We start from the raw sequence: 14,686 nt of genomic DNA, 5'->3' as shown, positions 1-14,686 counted from the left end.
CTATCATTAATAGTATGAGAGATCCTAGATTGTGGACACTTTCGAATAGTGTAACCTACTTTTTTACATCGACTACACCATATGCTTTTTTTAATATATGATCCAAATTTGCTTGGATTTCCTTTAGTCTTCACTATATTTGGATCATGAACTTTGTGGGAACTTATGCATCTATTTATTGCTAAATTTTTCCTCTTTAAATTAATATTACAAAGCTCCTCCACTTTCATCGTTAAGCTTTCAATTTCATTATTTGCTTTCAAAAAAAAAGTTGAAGACTGTGAAGCATAGTAAGAGAGTTTATTGCACATAGAACTCAATGAACCCTATCGTACGATGTGAACCAAGTCATTTTCCATCTCATTAACAGGTGGTGATTCCAAATGCGACTTTGCTAACTTTGTCCACCTCTTCAAAATACATAAACTAGAAATCTCTTTCAAATGCTTAACCTTCATAACAACAACCATGTAACAACGGATGTCAATTGATTCAAACATCATGCAAGAGCCTTTTAATGTTACTATATCTGACCCAAATTCGATTTCTAATATAGAGTTCAAGTGTCTAAACTTAGATAATGTGTATAACCGAAATATATCATTATTTATATGTTCGACCATAAAGAATAACTTTACATTTTTCATCTCATTTTGAAATTTGAGAAAGGATTCCTTAGTATAGACCTTGTGGTAGCATGATTTTCAAGAATAGTTAGTTTGGTTGAAAGAACGGGTCAAGAATTTTTAGACTCAAACTCTACTTTTGTCTCATTGTGTTGAATTCTTATTATCACCTTATCAAATTATTATACAAACTCATATAGCCTCAAACAAATTTTCAAGAATCAATTTAGATAAGCATTCATACTCTCACACCTTTGTGTGTGCTCACCCCTCTAAGGAAATTTTCCCGCAAATATATATTTGCCTTTCTTTTTCATTTCGCATAAATCTCTATAACCCAACAATTCTCATGAAGACCCAAATTTTCAACCATATCATTCCAAGCATGTTTGAAATCTTCAGGATTCCCTTTTATGAACATGCACCCTGCAAATATTGATGTGAAGTCCTTAATATACATATTTGTACATGCATTTCATTGGAGATGCCATGCACACAAGCAATGACACGTATCATGAAGGATTTTTTTTATCGCCTTACGCATTTTTTTATTCTCATCGATTACAACATAAATGGGCTTCATGTTCATCATTAATATAAGAAACATCTCCAATACCTATTCATATGTACCAATACTTTCATCCATTAATAGCGCACAATCAAAAACTGAAGTTTGGTGGTGATAGTTAACATGAACCAACATGACTAATGACTTCTTATATGCATTGGTTTGATATGTTATATCAAATCTCAACACATCTCTAAAACACATATAATCAAATCGAGATGCAGAATCAGCCTAAAACAAGTTTGATAGTCGACTTTCTTCATCAACATTGAATTTATAATAATAATAATAATAATAATAATAATAAGATATGCTTCTGTTTTCCTGCACAAGTTAAAGTTGTTTCTACATCATCATCTTTAATTCAATTTTATGCATTGCATCAACATGATTGTGTATATCTTTTGGTGTGAAACCAACATGTTCATGTCATTCTAACACCATATAATCCATAATTTGGCTAGTTTTAACACCAATTTTACGTTGTGGACCCTCACCCGATCCACCGGACCGGCGCGACTCACTTTTAAAAGAAAATAAGGAATGAAAAAGTTGAGTTCTCCAGTTTTGAAAAAACCGCCCCCGGTGAGAGACGGTGTTGTATGGAGTCGCCACTTACTTTTTATTTTTACTTTTAAAATGGGGAAAATTAAGTAAGAACCAAAACCCCTAATGACCCCATTATGGAAAAAAAAGCGGTCTGCGAAAACTAGATTCTGGGTCCGGGGATCAGGTTACCCATTGGGAAGGTACCTCATGCGAGGTAGCACCCCTCTAAGCCCGGAACTCGGTCTCTACTAATGAATTGGGGTATGTGGGAGCATATGGGTCAAAGATGAAACCCTAGGCTAAATAAATGTCATGAATCACACAATCCTAATTGGTATTTGGCATGCATATGGATTCAACCAACCCAAAACAATGGGTGCGTACCTGTGGTCCCCAGCCATGCGCTGCATAAACGGTCAGTCAAACATAGATAAACATGTAACAAAAATTCAGGATTAGGCACCATGCATGCATATGATTCAACAATCAAAACCAACGATGTGTACCTGTGGTCCCTAGCCATGTGCTACAGCAGAGGGTGAGTCAGCCATGCAACATGTATTCAGAATCAAGCATCAAATTTTGTGCCAAAAAGGAAGAAGGCTGGTTGAGATCAGGTAATGGACTCCCCAAATGTCATACAAATCAAACTAGACTTACCTAGACCACCCCACCCATAACTTCAAAATTTCCCATACTAACTAAAATCAAACACTGACTTAAACCTTCAAGATGGCTCACAAGTGCCCTATAGCAAATGGGTTTGAGCCCCAATGGATAAGGGCTCGAAAAATGCCAAAAACGAGGGCTACCTAAAGTCCTTCAGCAGAACAAGTTGAACTGGTTCTCAACTGGTACAACCTATTGAGAAGAATTCCCAAATTTTTCTATAAAACTCCTAAATGAGTGAGGATTCAAACGAAAGAAACGGTCCTCAATTCCGAGCCCGGATGAGTGAGAACCGGACCAAGAAAGGCAGGTGTTCCTCATGGCTGACAGAGGCAGCCAGTTATGGTGCTGAACCGGTTGAACCGGTTCCCAACTGATTCATCCGGTTGATAAAAAATCCCAAATTTGGTCAAAAAGTTCCTAAGTGATTAAGGAAGCAAAAGAAAGAAACGGTTCTCAATTCCGAGCCTGGATGAGTGAGAACCAGACCGAGAAAGGCAGGTGCTCCTCATGACTGACAGAGGTAGCCACTTATGGGGCTGAACCGGTTGAACCTGTTCCCAACTGGTCCATCCGGTTGATAAAAAATCCCAAATTTGGTCAGAAAGTTCCTAAGTGATTAAGGAAGCAAAAAAAAGAAACGGTTTTCAATTCCGAGCCCGGATGAGTGAGAACCAGACCAAGAAAGGCAGGTGCTCCTCATGGCTGACAGAGGTAGCCACTTATGGGGCTGAACCGGTTGAACCTGTTACCAACTGGTTCATCTGGTTGATAAAAAATCCCAAATTTGGTCAGAAAGTTCCTAAGGGCGTAAGGAAGCAAAAAAAAGAAACGGTTCTCAATTCTGAGCCCAGATGAGTGAGAACCAGACCAAGAAAGGCAGGTGTTCCCCATGGCTGACAGAGGCAGCCAGTTATGGGGCTGAACCGGTTGAACCGGTTCATCCGGTTAATAAAAAAAATCCCAAATTCAGTTAGAAAGTTCCTAAACCATTCATAACCAATCAACAAAAATCATGTGTGGCCTTTGTTATCCACACCCAAGCAATACAATATTCATATCAAAGGGAAGAAAAGATGATGAGGAAGGAGAAAAACATATGAAGACGAGGAAGATAAACTGTCAGCAAAGAAAATTCAGCATGCTTACCTCAGAATCTCCACCAAATAGATCCGTGTATGCCAATGATGACTCCCAAAACTAAGATGTTGTCATTCTCCTCTTCAAAGAAACCGCAGTGCTGAAGCTTTCCCCCACACCCTCAACTCAGAAGATGCTCCTGACCTTTTTGTTTCTCTCACCAGCAAAATTTCCCCTCTTTCTGAAAATGCCAAAAGGTCCATTGCTCTCCTCTCTTCCCACCTTTTATACTCATACCCCTCTCAGCCTTTGAGCCTCCTGGGTTCCTTCCCCTTCAGCACCGAAATCCCCTCCATCAGCATGGGAACCACACCCCTCATTACTTCTCTTAAACTTACAAGGCCAGCTCACTCCCTTCAGCTTTCAGCTTGCTTCACCACCAAGAATCCATATGGATTCGTGGTGGGCTGCAAGGAACCCAAACCAAGGCCCAAAATGGACCCACAACATTTCCCAAAACCAATCTGGAGCTTACAGGCCTGAGCCATGTAGAATTTGGGCCCCAAAATTACTAGAATTAGTGTTTTACCTCAGCTGACTCAATGAACCGGCTGAACCGGACGAACCGGATGCCCACCGATCGAACCGATGGAAAAAAATTTTGAAAATTTGATAGAATGTTCCTAGAAGAGTAAGGAATCCATGAAAAAAAACGGTGCATGATTACGAGTTCGGAAGAGGGAGATATGATCAAAACAATTACAAAAAATCAGTGTTCTACACCGGCTGACTCGATGAACCGGCTGAACCGGCTGCCAACCAGCCGACCGGTTGCAAAAAATTTTGAAAATTTTACAGAATGTTCCTGAAAGAATAAGGAATCCATAAAAAGAAACAGTTCTTGATTCTGAGTTTGGATGAGGGAGATATGATCAAAACAAGCCCGAGTGCTCCGAACCTCAACATGCCCCTATAAACTCCAACTAAGCTAAAACATCGGGATGACCCCACTTCCTTCCTATAGGGTGATGTGAATGACTAGGAAAATGACCACGATGACCCTCTAAAATGAACCTCATACGCACCACAATGGACCACAGACAAGCCCACATGAGGCTCGGACACCGACTAAGCCCGAAAGGGGCCCTAGTGGTGCCATATGAGAACGATGGGTGCAGGTGACGCCCAAAGGATAAATGCCAATGTCGAGGGACAAAATTGAGGGTCTACATGCGCATTACATTAACTTGAGCCTTATTCGAATTACTTATTGCCAGATGAGATCGAAGGAATTGTGTGTCGATTGCATTGACCAAAAGATGATTATGATCTCCCTTAAACTCTTAAACAAACCACTTTTCCAGTTTTCTATTAAAACCAATACAAAAATAAGCTTGACAAAGCCAATGATTATGGGTCATGTTGTCAATTCTTATTTTTTAAAAAAAAACTTTGTCAATCAATGTCCTTCCCTAGAACATACCCACTTTCGAGAAATGATATGTCCATTTTTGTCCTGTTTTAAATCATCTTTCTGAACACTAAATCATTTAAGTCAATGATCATTTTTGTTCTGTCAACCAACATGTTTTAAAATTCTTCTACTTTATCTATACAACTGAATTCCAATTTGCACACTTTTTCACCTGAAATATCATTCAACATCTTTTCATTCAAACTCTATGAATAATGGTTATAACTCTCATCAGTATATGGATCCTCAATGATTTCATCTTCAAGGTTGACTACAAATTCCTTGCTTTTTCCTTCATTTATATGCTACAATGCCAACTAAAAATTCCAAAATAAAAACATATTATAATCGTCAAAGTTACATTGATGAGGTTGGAATTTATTACACCATATTTTGTTTTTTTTTTTTATCTCATAGCCAACAAATTTTGGTCATAAGACGATTATAGACACTGCCTAGCAAATGGAAAATCATACACCAATTGCATAATACTAGTCGATCGGTATAACTTCATATGGATGTTCTAGTTATACGGTGAGTAGTGATCACGGTTTAGACTAACCAACACCAATTTAGTGGTCGACCAGTGACTGATATTTTGGTGCACATCTTGTGTAGTGTGTAACAGTTGAGTAATGCAATTCAACCAATAGGAAGAGCGAACGATCGATCGATTGTGTTCCACTCGATTACATTTGCGACAATGGATAGCAGTTGATGATTTCATTCTCTGGTCAAGAGATTTCACAATTTATATGTACTGAAAGTTTTGGTTTCATGTAAAAAAGAAAAAAAAAAATTACTATGAATGAATAAATAATGTGCTCTTGTAAAGATGGTTTAGATATTTCTTTGGACCTAATGTAATTTTTAATAATAAAGTTTACCTTTGAGAATGATTTATTTTCCCATATTGAAGGTTAGATGTAATTATATTAAAAAATAAATAAATAATATGTTTTTGTTAACATATGTATGGTGAGACATTAACCTTACCTTAACAATCAATATTTCAACTTTGAGGTATCTTCATCGCTAGAAATATCTTTGATTTTTTACATTCATGGGTGTCATTCCAAAACTTATTTTCTCACATTCTCCATCTCCCTTAAAAATTTCCCTTTGTTGAAACTCGTAACTTATGTATATTGGTTGGTAGGTGAATTAATTAGTTTTTTTAATATTCCTACACATTTATGAAAAAAAAATATATACACTTATACATTTGGTTGTTGAAATTTACTACTTTTGGTATATTTTGTTAGGTGACATTAATTAGAACAATAATAAAATGAGAAATTTTGGTTATTTTCATTTGTAATGATAATTTGTAAATTTCATGAAATTATTTTCACTAATATAAGTTAATTTCCAAATAATTTAAATTAATATAATTTGAATTTTATGAAAATTTAAAATACATCAAAGTATTTCCATTATGAACTATGGGGAATTAAGTAAAATACAAACTTAGAATATATAATATTATAGAAAATATGGAATTAAGCCTTAAAATAAGTTAAATTGGAACTAATTTCATATAATATAAACTCGTATATGGAAATTTAAAATACATTAAAGTGTTTCCATTAACAACTATGACAAATTAATTAAAATACAAATTTAGAATAAATTATGCAAATTAATTTTAATCTCTCATTCCATTTAAGTCACTATGGTTGATGGTCAACCAATGTTGGGTTGCCAACTGAAACTCGAAACCCATCCCTTCAACATCACCACCCTCTATACCTACAAAACACACCCTCTACTCAAAATCCCTAGTCATGGCACCCAAACAAGCTTCGGCTGCAAAAGAGAGAGGCAAAGGAAAAAGGCTAGTGGTTGAGGTGCGAAAAAAATATGACATTTGATAGAGGTATGTTCACCACCCCAGAGCTGCCACAAATATTCAATCTACATTTCACCAAGAGGAATGTTATTTCGAGTAGGAACATGGATTTTTCACAAAAAGGTTATTTCATATTTGATAACCTTTTTTCGAATATGGCTACCTATTGTGTCCATCAAAGAGCTTGTTTTCCTAGGGTATTGAAATGCTTCTATTGAAAAATGAAATTGAAAGAAAATGAACCCATTACTACAAACGTGAATGGTATAGAAATTAAGTTTGATGTTGGTTAGCTTTATAAGCTTTTAGATATTTCGAATGACGGGTTGTGTTTATATGAACCGAAGAAGTGGCCAAAGGATGATGGTTTCAAACCTACAAAAGTTGTATAGAGTTGTGTGGCTATGAAAAAACCAATATGACTAATAGACCAACAACTCAAATGTTAACTATGTTGAGTAGGATCTTACAACACATGATTTCTTGTATATTTATCCCCAAAAGCAAACATCAGGATGGTGTTTCATTCATTAAGGCATTTTTGGTAGACAACAATGTAATTGAGAGGAAAATTAACATGGGTTATATCAATTTTCAGCATACAAAAGTTTGTTTGTTGAAGATTCCATCCTCCCATATAGGAAGTTTATCATAGAGATCGTGAAATTCTACAATATTAATTTGTGCTAAGAGAGTGATGGATAAAAGCTTAAGTCCTTTGATACATGCAATCGATCCTCCATGTGTCATATGCAATTTGTGCATAAGATAGATGGTTCGTGGGCAAGGAAGTCTGCTGTGGATCCTATAGAGGATAATGTGTCTTCAAACGAGGTGTCTTCAGTTGAGGAGAAAGACAATCACTATATATAGGGAGGAGGTACCCAAAATGAAATTGCCACTAATTTACAAAAGGATAATGGGGCAACAATAAAGGTCATGGAGGAACATCCCCATCATACAACTATGAAAGATGTTGAGTCTTTGGATAACCTAAATGTCCAAATCAACTCCATTGGTACACACTTAGAGGAAATGACTTTAGCAAATGATGGACTATTGACATCTTTGAAGTGGCGAATTGAGAAGTTCAAGGAGGATTTCAAAGCTAGTATGCAACTTTTAAGAGGGAAATATGAAGAGATGATGGCATTTCTCAAAGCCTAATTCCCATCTCATGACCTAGCTTAGCATTAACCCTTTCCTACAGCTTGGAGTGATTATATAATCACCTTCTTTTTTTTTTTCTTTTTTGGACATTGTGGGAATGAATGGTTAATTTGTATTTAACACTTGGTCTTGTTAGTTATCTGGCTACTAATAAGTCATTAACACATATGGATGATATATTTACCTTCCCCTTTTTATGTTACTTGTTAGTTTAGATTTATGCATTTCATCTGCTTTAATTTCAATAATGTTTGCCCATTTCTTCTACTAAATCATTAAATGTTATTTTCTTTACTTAGTTGCTATTAACCTATTATAAATTATTACTACTTTGCTTTATGCATTACATGATATCTTGTATTGATTTTCCAAACATCTTCACTTTAGTTTCTTTACTTTCTGTAGTTTATTTTCCTTGGGGAGAAAATGTGGGAAAAAGGAAGAGGTACCGAATTTAAAACCTTGGTAACCACATATGGCTAATAAAGGCAATTGGGCAAGCACAACTTTTTCCCATTTTAATTTTTTAAATTTGTCACTTGAAACTAAATTTGCAAGATGCTTGTTTTTCTACCCATCTATTGAAGAAGCGCTTACAAGAATGTAAGATTCATTTCTTTCCTAGAAAGATTTAAGTCACTTTATGTAAGGTTCAAGTACATATGTTGATCTCTTATTACATTAAAGTACAACTTATATTCAAACTTTCTTTATGTATTAATATGATTTATACATTGATTTGTTCCAATATGATATAAACGTTTCCAACATGACTCAACATAATTATTTAAAGACTCAGTTGGAGTACTAGATACTTAGATATTAATACTTTGAATCATTGGTAAAGTGCACTGCATGCTTCATCATGCATTTTAGAAAACCCCAATGTTTTCACTTTTTTTTTTTTTTTTACTTATTCATTTCTTTCCCTAGTTTGTTTTTTCAAATATTAATAATCATATTTCTAGTATGTCGACAATTGGGCTCTAGAACATTGGAAGCTTACATGACATCAAAATTAGCAATTAGTCATTGGCTAAATTAGTATTAATGAATTATCATCTAAATAGCAGTGATCATCTACCTCTAGGCTCTGGTTCCTCCAAGCTCTGCTTTCCATGCTCACTTCACGATGAGGCTATTATTGCCAAATGAAAGCATTATACCCTTTTAAAACCTACTTTGTCACTGCTTATTTGTTTTACATTTTCAATTTTTACGTATTGTGGGAATTGGCATAAGGACAAATAACTAGAGAAATAGCAATTTCACAAGTAATTCTACTTCACTTGAGTACATTCTAAGTTTTTATTATTTTATCATTTACTGTGTAAGGTTATTCTTGTGCATTACGAGACCATATTCCTATATTAGTAGAGACTGAAATACCAAGCCTACTTTGCTTTGGCCCCAAATTATTCACTAATATGTAAAATTCATACTATGTGGGTGTAATACCATGTCTGTTGATTTCCAAGTATGAGGAAAATAGATGTTTTCTCAAACATCGAATTGAAGTTTTCATGTCATATAATAGCCTTATGTCTTCATGCGTGTATTATTTTTCCCTAGTGGGACTTGAACCTAGAATTTAATGTCATATAATGTCCCATTTTCTAGATTTATGATAAACCTTTGGACTAGGAATTTGATGAATAGAAAATCCTAGCATATAAATCGTTATTACATTTTAAACATATGTAATTTTTTTCTTTATTTGCAATTTTGTTTAATTTAATGCAGTATTTCCTGCATTTTTTTTGAAAAAAAAATGATGTTTTTGGAACTTACATAATTTTGGAAATATTATGTTGATTTTTTTTGTTTGAAATGAATTATGATGGCAAAAATAGGATTGAGAAATCACATAGGTAGGCTCCACCACAGTTGAAGGCGATCAACTGGAGAAGGTATGGGAAGTCTGTCCAAGATGAAAAAAGTGGGCTTATGTCCAAACATTATCACATACTCCATTTTTTTAGTATCTAGTGAAAAATAATTTCTCTAAATATTATTCATTTATATTTTGGCTTTCAATTTTCCTTTTCAACCTATAGTTTTTGACAAGATATATTTAATTTTATTTTTTTCCTGTCTTTGTAGAAAGAATAATATAGATGCAAGTCTTATGATACTTTCTTAAGCCAAAAATGACAATGTAGCCCCTAACCTTATTATGTGCAGATGTCTGGTTGGTAAGTTTAATTGGTTTTGCTTTTCAATAGCTTGTATGCATTTTGTCACGCCCCAAGACCCACTTCAAGGGCGTGACGGTCATTTCACACCTCAAACCTGAAGGCTTAAAGTGTAACCTGACCCAAACAATTATCTTGTAACTGGAAATTACCAATTACCAAATACCTGTTCAGAGTAGCGGAACAAAATTCTAAAATCTTCAAAACTTAACTTTAAAACTAAGCATCCATCAACCAAAATTCATTATCCAAATAGATTGCAAACTCAAACAATTCAAGTGCTAACAAAAATTTTCATAATCTCCAAATCTCAATTTCAAACTATCATAAAAAAATTCAATATCTAAATAGCTTCCAAAAACCAAATAATCCAAATGAACATAAACTTATAAGCTAATAATTTCCAAAAATAACATCCTAAGAAAAATCCTAATGATGACCATTCCCCAACCTAGTCATCACTCCTCACCCGAACTAAGGGTACCTGAAAAATTATCAACAAAGGGCAATGAGCTCAAAGCCTAATAAGGAATATTAATACAATTTCATGGATCAAATAGTTTCAATCATACTTGGAAATAGGAGATTTAGTGTAAAATCATTCTCATAAAAATGTTTGAGTACAAATATGCTAATACATTTTAAGGTGTTTAACTAAACATTTTCCTATATATCAAATCATTTCATATCCATTTCAAATCAAATACATTTCAATTGTTTTCATTCTGATTATCAAATAACAAATAGTGCCCATTTAAGTGGGACTTTACAAATAGGTAGCTAGCCTCAAATGTTCCTTTTAAGGTGGACGAAACCAAACACTACTAGTACTAGTAACCTCTAACCAATCACCTAGAGATTGGGGTCCAAATCAATTACATTTCCCACCACAAAAATGTAAAGAACAATTGACAAGGGCCAAAAAAAGTCAACTATTATATTCCGTTGACAAGGGCCAAACAAACTAGAGTCAAATTCTTTATTTTATTTATTCTAACTTACAAAAGTAGAAACTTCCTAAATATTTCAATATAAACAAAATAAATGTTATAACACATTTTTTCCATACAAAAATATATTTGATCCATGCTTAAAGATATATATATATATATATATATATATATATATATAATTATTTTCTTTTGCAAAATTTGTATTAATTTCCCTTACCTCAAAAACTTGGGAGAAAAATAATTCTGGAAAATCTAATCTTCACCTAACAAAGTATAAGATAAATAACCATTACTATTTATCTAAAATTATAGGTTTGACAATCCTAAAGTTTTAGGTATTCAAATTAATGTTTTTAATTATGAAAGATAATTTAATCTATTCCTATTTTAGAAAAATTAATAAATTTCTAATTTATATAAAACTTAAATTTTATTTTCAATTTATTTCTTAGGACACAACATAATTTAATTAAACTAAATTTATTCTACTAATTAAATTTTATGCTACTTATTAACTTACACTCATCATTAGTATAATAATATTGATAACTTCTATTCTCTCACTTTCAGTTTTTTTTTTCTTTTTTCCACTAAACATAAATTGTATCCCCAACAGTTCTCCATTATATATATATATATATATTAACCACCAAACACCATCCATACACATCTTCTTTTATTATTAATATTACAAATTTTTTTTCTTTTCACCATTCTCCATCTTCCACAAGCACGCATTTAAAAAAAAAAAAAAAAACTTCCTCTAGTGCACACACGCTCTCTTTCTTTCTTTTTCTTTTTCTTTTTTTCCCTAATATTTTCTAATCCCTTAAGCCACATATAACAATATATTTATTTACTCATTTATTTTTTAAAAAAAAAAAATTCATTACTTAGATCTATTCATCTAAGAAATTTTGAATTTCCCTATTTTCATTAATAGAACAATCTATATTCCTAATTTCAATATTTTGACCTAAAAGTTTTAAATAGGTTAACCCTAGCCTAAATCGAAATCTTCCAAAGAATCATTTTTTTTTTTCCAAAAACTTAAGATTTCCCAATTTCTAACAATAAAACCACCAATAATCCTAAATTTCCAATATTTTGATATTAAAACGAATTAAAAAAATAAAATAACCCTAATCTAAATTATAAAAAAATTCAAAGAACAATTAGCATATTCAGAACTAACTAACGAATATAATATATTAATTTAGGGTTAGAATCTTACTTGGAAAAAAAAAAACCTGAACTTTAACTTTGAATCTCTAACCCTTGAGCCCTACGATCTCCAATTCTCTACTTCTGGTTAATAGGGTTTTCTTAATGAAGAAGACAAGAGGAAAAATCCAATTTATACCTAGGATTTTTAATTGTAAAAGGACTCTTTCACCCTTAATGATTTTAATTAATTACTTAATTACTTTATAAATCACTAGTTTGCCCCTAGATTAAATTTTGAGGTGTTACACATTTTCCCTACATGAATCTTTGGTTTTTTTAGCATCCCAAGGAAATGGATTCTTCCATCATGTTCCATGTGGCATTCTAAATGTGTATATTTCATTAATGATGACTTTCGAAATGATTCTATTTCTATTATGTATTTGGATCACTTTTACTATTTATAAGAGAGCTTAATTTGGTTATTATTTTTGTTAATGATTGGAATTATTTGTAATAACAATTTTTTTCCTTTTTTTATTTGGTTTTTCTATCTAAAAATGGTTTTATGCCCTAAAATGGCGCTGATAAACCCTTCTTTGATTTTTACTTCTTTAGTCAATATCCCCTTAATAATTAAGAAAATTTCCAAAATTACAAAAATTATCAAATATGCGAGGTCCTTATGTCTCACCTAGTTCGAAAGCTTAGACCCATTCTAGCTTCATTTTAGTTTGGAGAGTGGTGTCTTCTCATAAATTCCCAATTAATGTTAACATCAATTCCATAAAGCTAATATGGAAAATACAAGATTTTAATAGGTGAATAATAGTTAGCTATTACCCCTTATTTCAATAGGGATCAAGCATTAATCATTTACTAGATCGAGTTGCTAAAGAATATTTTACCTAAATACTAGGTGTTGGTTTACTATATCTTAATCTATTCATGAGATACTTTCGGTATGGTTTTTTGTTTTTTTTTTTTTTTTTTTTTTTTTTTTTTTTTTTTCTAGAAGAGCAAAATGAAATAAGAATAAAATGCAAGCTAATCCAAGAGAGTCAAATGCACTAGATTTTTTTTTTTTTTTTTTTTGTCAAATCCAAAATGAGCATGCTACTCCTCTAAATTCTTTGAAGCCGATCACTCCATGAATGAGAAGAAGTATTATTACCTGTTAATTTCCAAATACCTCCTTTAGATTTTTAAATTCTATCCTTAGTTAAGAATAGAGTTGTTTCTTGCATGGATTCTATCTACTTACTAATGTTACCCTTCTTTAAGAGAAGTTAGGAATTGAATTCTAACTAGTTCCCACTTTTCCATGAGTTGAATGAAATCATTTTACATTTATGTTATTCATAATGTTTTGTAGCTTCCTTTTTGTGACTTTCATCCTCACTCATATTTCTTTGAGCTCTGAAAGAAGTAGTGATGAAGTTTGTTTCTTCCCTATCTTCTAACCTTCCCAAGCTTCCTAATTTGATATAATAGCCTTGAGTTTTCTATGAATTTTGATAATCCATTACCTTTGATATATTGTAAGGCATGTGCTTATGAAGATTTGAGAAGGCTCATGCACTTGGTGCATGCCTTTTTCTCTGTGTTTCCTTAGAAACCAACCGCCTTAAGTTTCACTGCTTGTCTCAGTTTTGATATTTGCAGGTTTTTTGGGTTTTAGGGTCTTGTCCATCCTCATGACTTCTTCATATTTTGTCATTGATGTTCATGGTTTAGTTAATTTTGAAGTGCCTTGGAGCTGAGATTTCTTATATTCTCATGATCTACTATTTCATGCACTAATGCTTTGATATGGTGTTGGACTTTGGTTCACTTGATTAACTACTCCTCTCAATATTATTTGATTGCTATTGTAAGTATATATGGTCATTGTAATTTCTATTTTACATCTTCGTAATTGGCTTCAATGTTAGTTATTTGAACCAGACAAGTGCATTTCTTACATAATTGAAAATTCAGGATTTCAATTAGCTTATGTCTCTACATCTATAAGTAGCCAACCTAGTATAACAGTCGACTGGTAACAATAGGTAACATTCAATAACTTAGTAGTACCTAGAGGATGAAAAAAATTCAACCGCTAAAATTAAGTAGTCAACCTATATAAATACAAACTTTAACAAACACTAGCAATGCCTAAAGGACAAGAAAAAATTTAAACCACTATGCAGTAGAAGTCGACCTATATTTGTTCTCCATATTTCATAAAGTGGCAGTGTTTAGAGGTTGTTGAATATTGAAACCTCTTAAAAAATGGTCCACCAGTTCCAAACTTTGCAAGTTGTTCATGTATGGTATTGACCTGGTGAGTTTTTGTTGAGGCCCCAAAAATTAAAAAGGCAAAAAAAAAAAAAAAAAAAGA

The sequence above is a fragment of the Vitis riparia genome, chromosome 10 (assembly GCF_004353265.1).
Source record: "Vitis riparia cultivar Riparia Gloire de Montpellier isolate 1030 chromosome 10, EGFV_Vit.rip_1.0, whole genome shotgun sequence".
NCBI lineage: Eukaryota > Viridiplantae > Streptophyta > Magnoliopsida > Vitales > Vitaceae > Vitis > Vitis riparia.
This window is presented reverse-complemented; position numbering follows the sequence as displayed.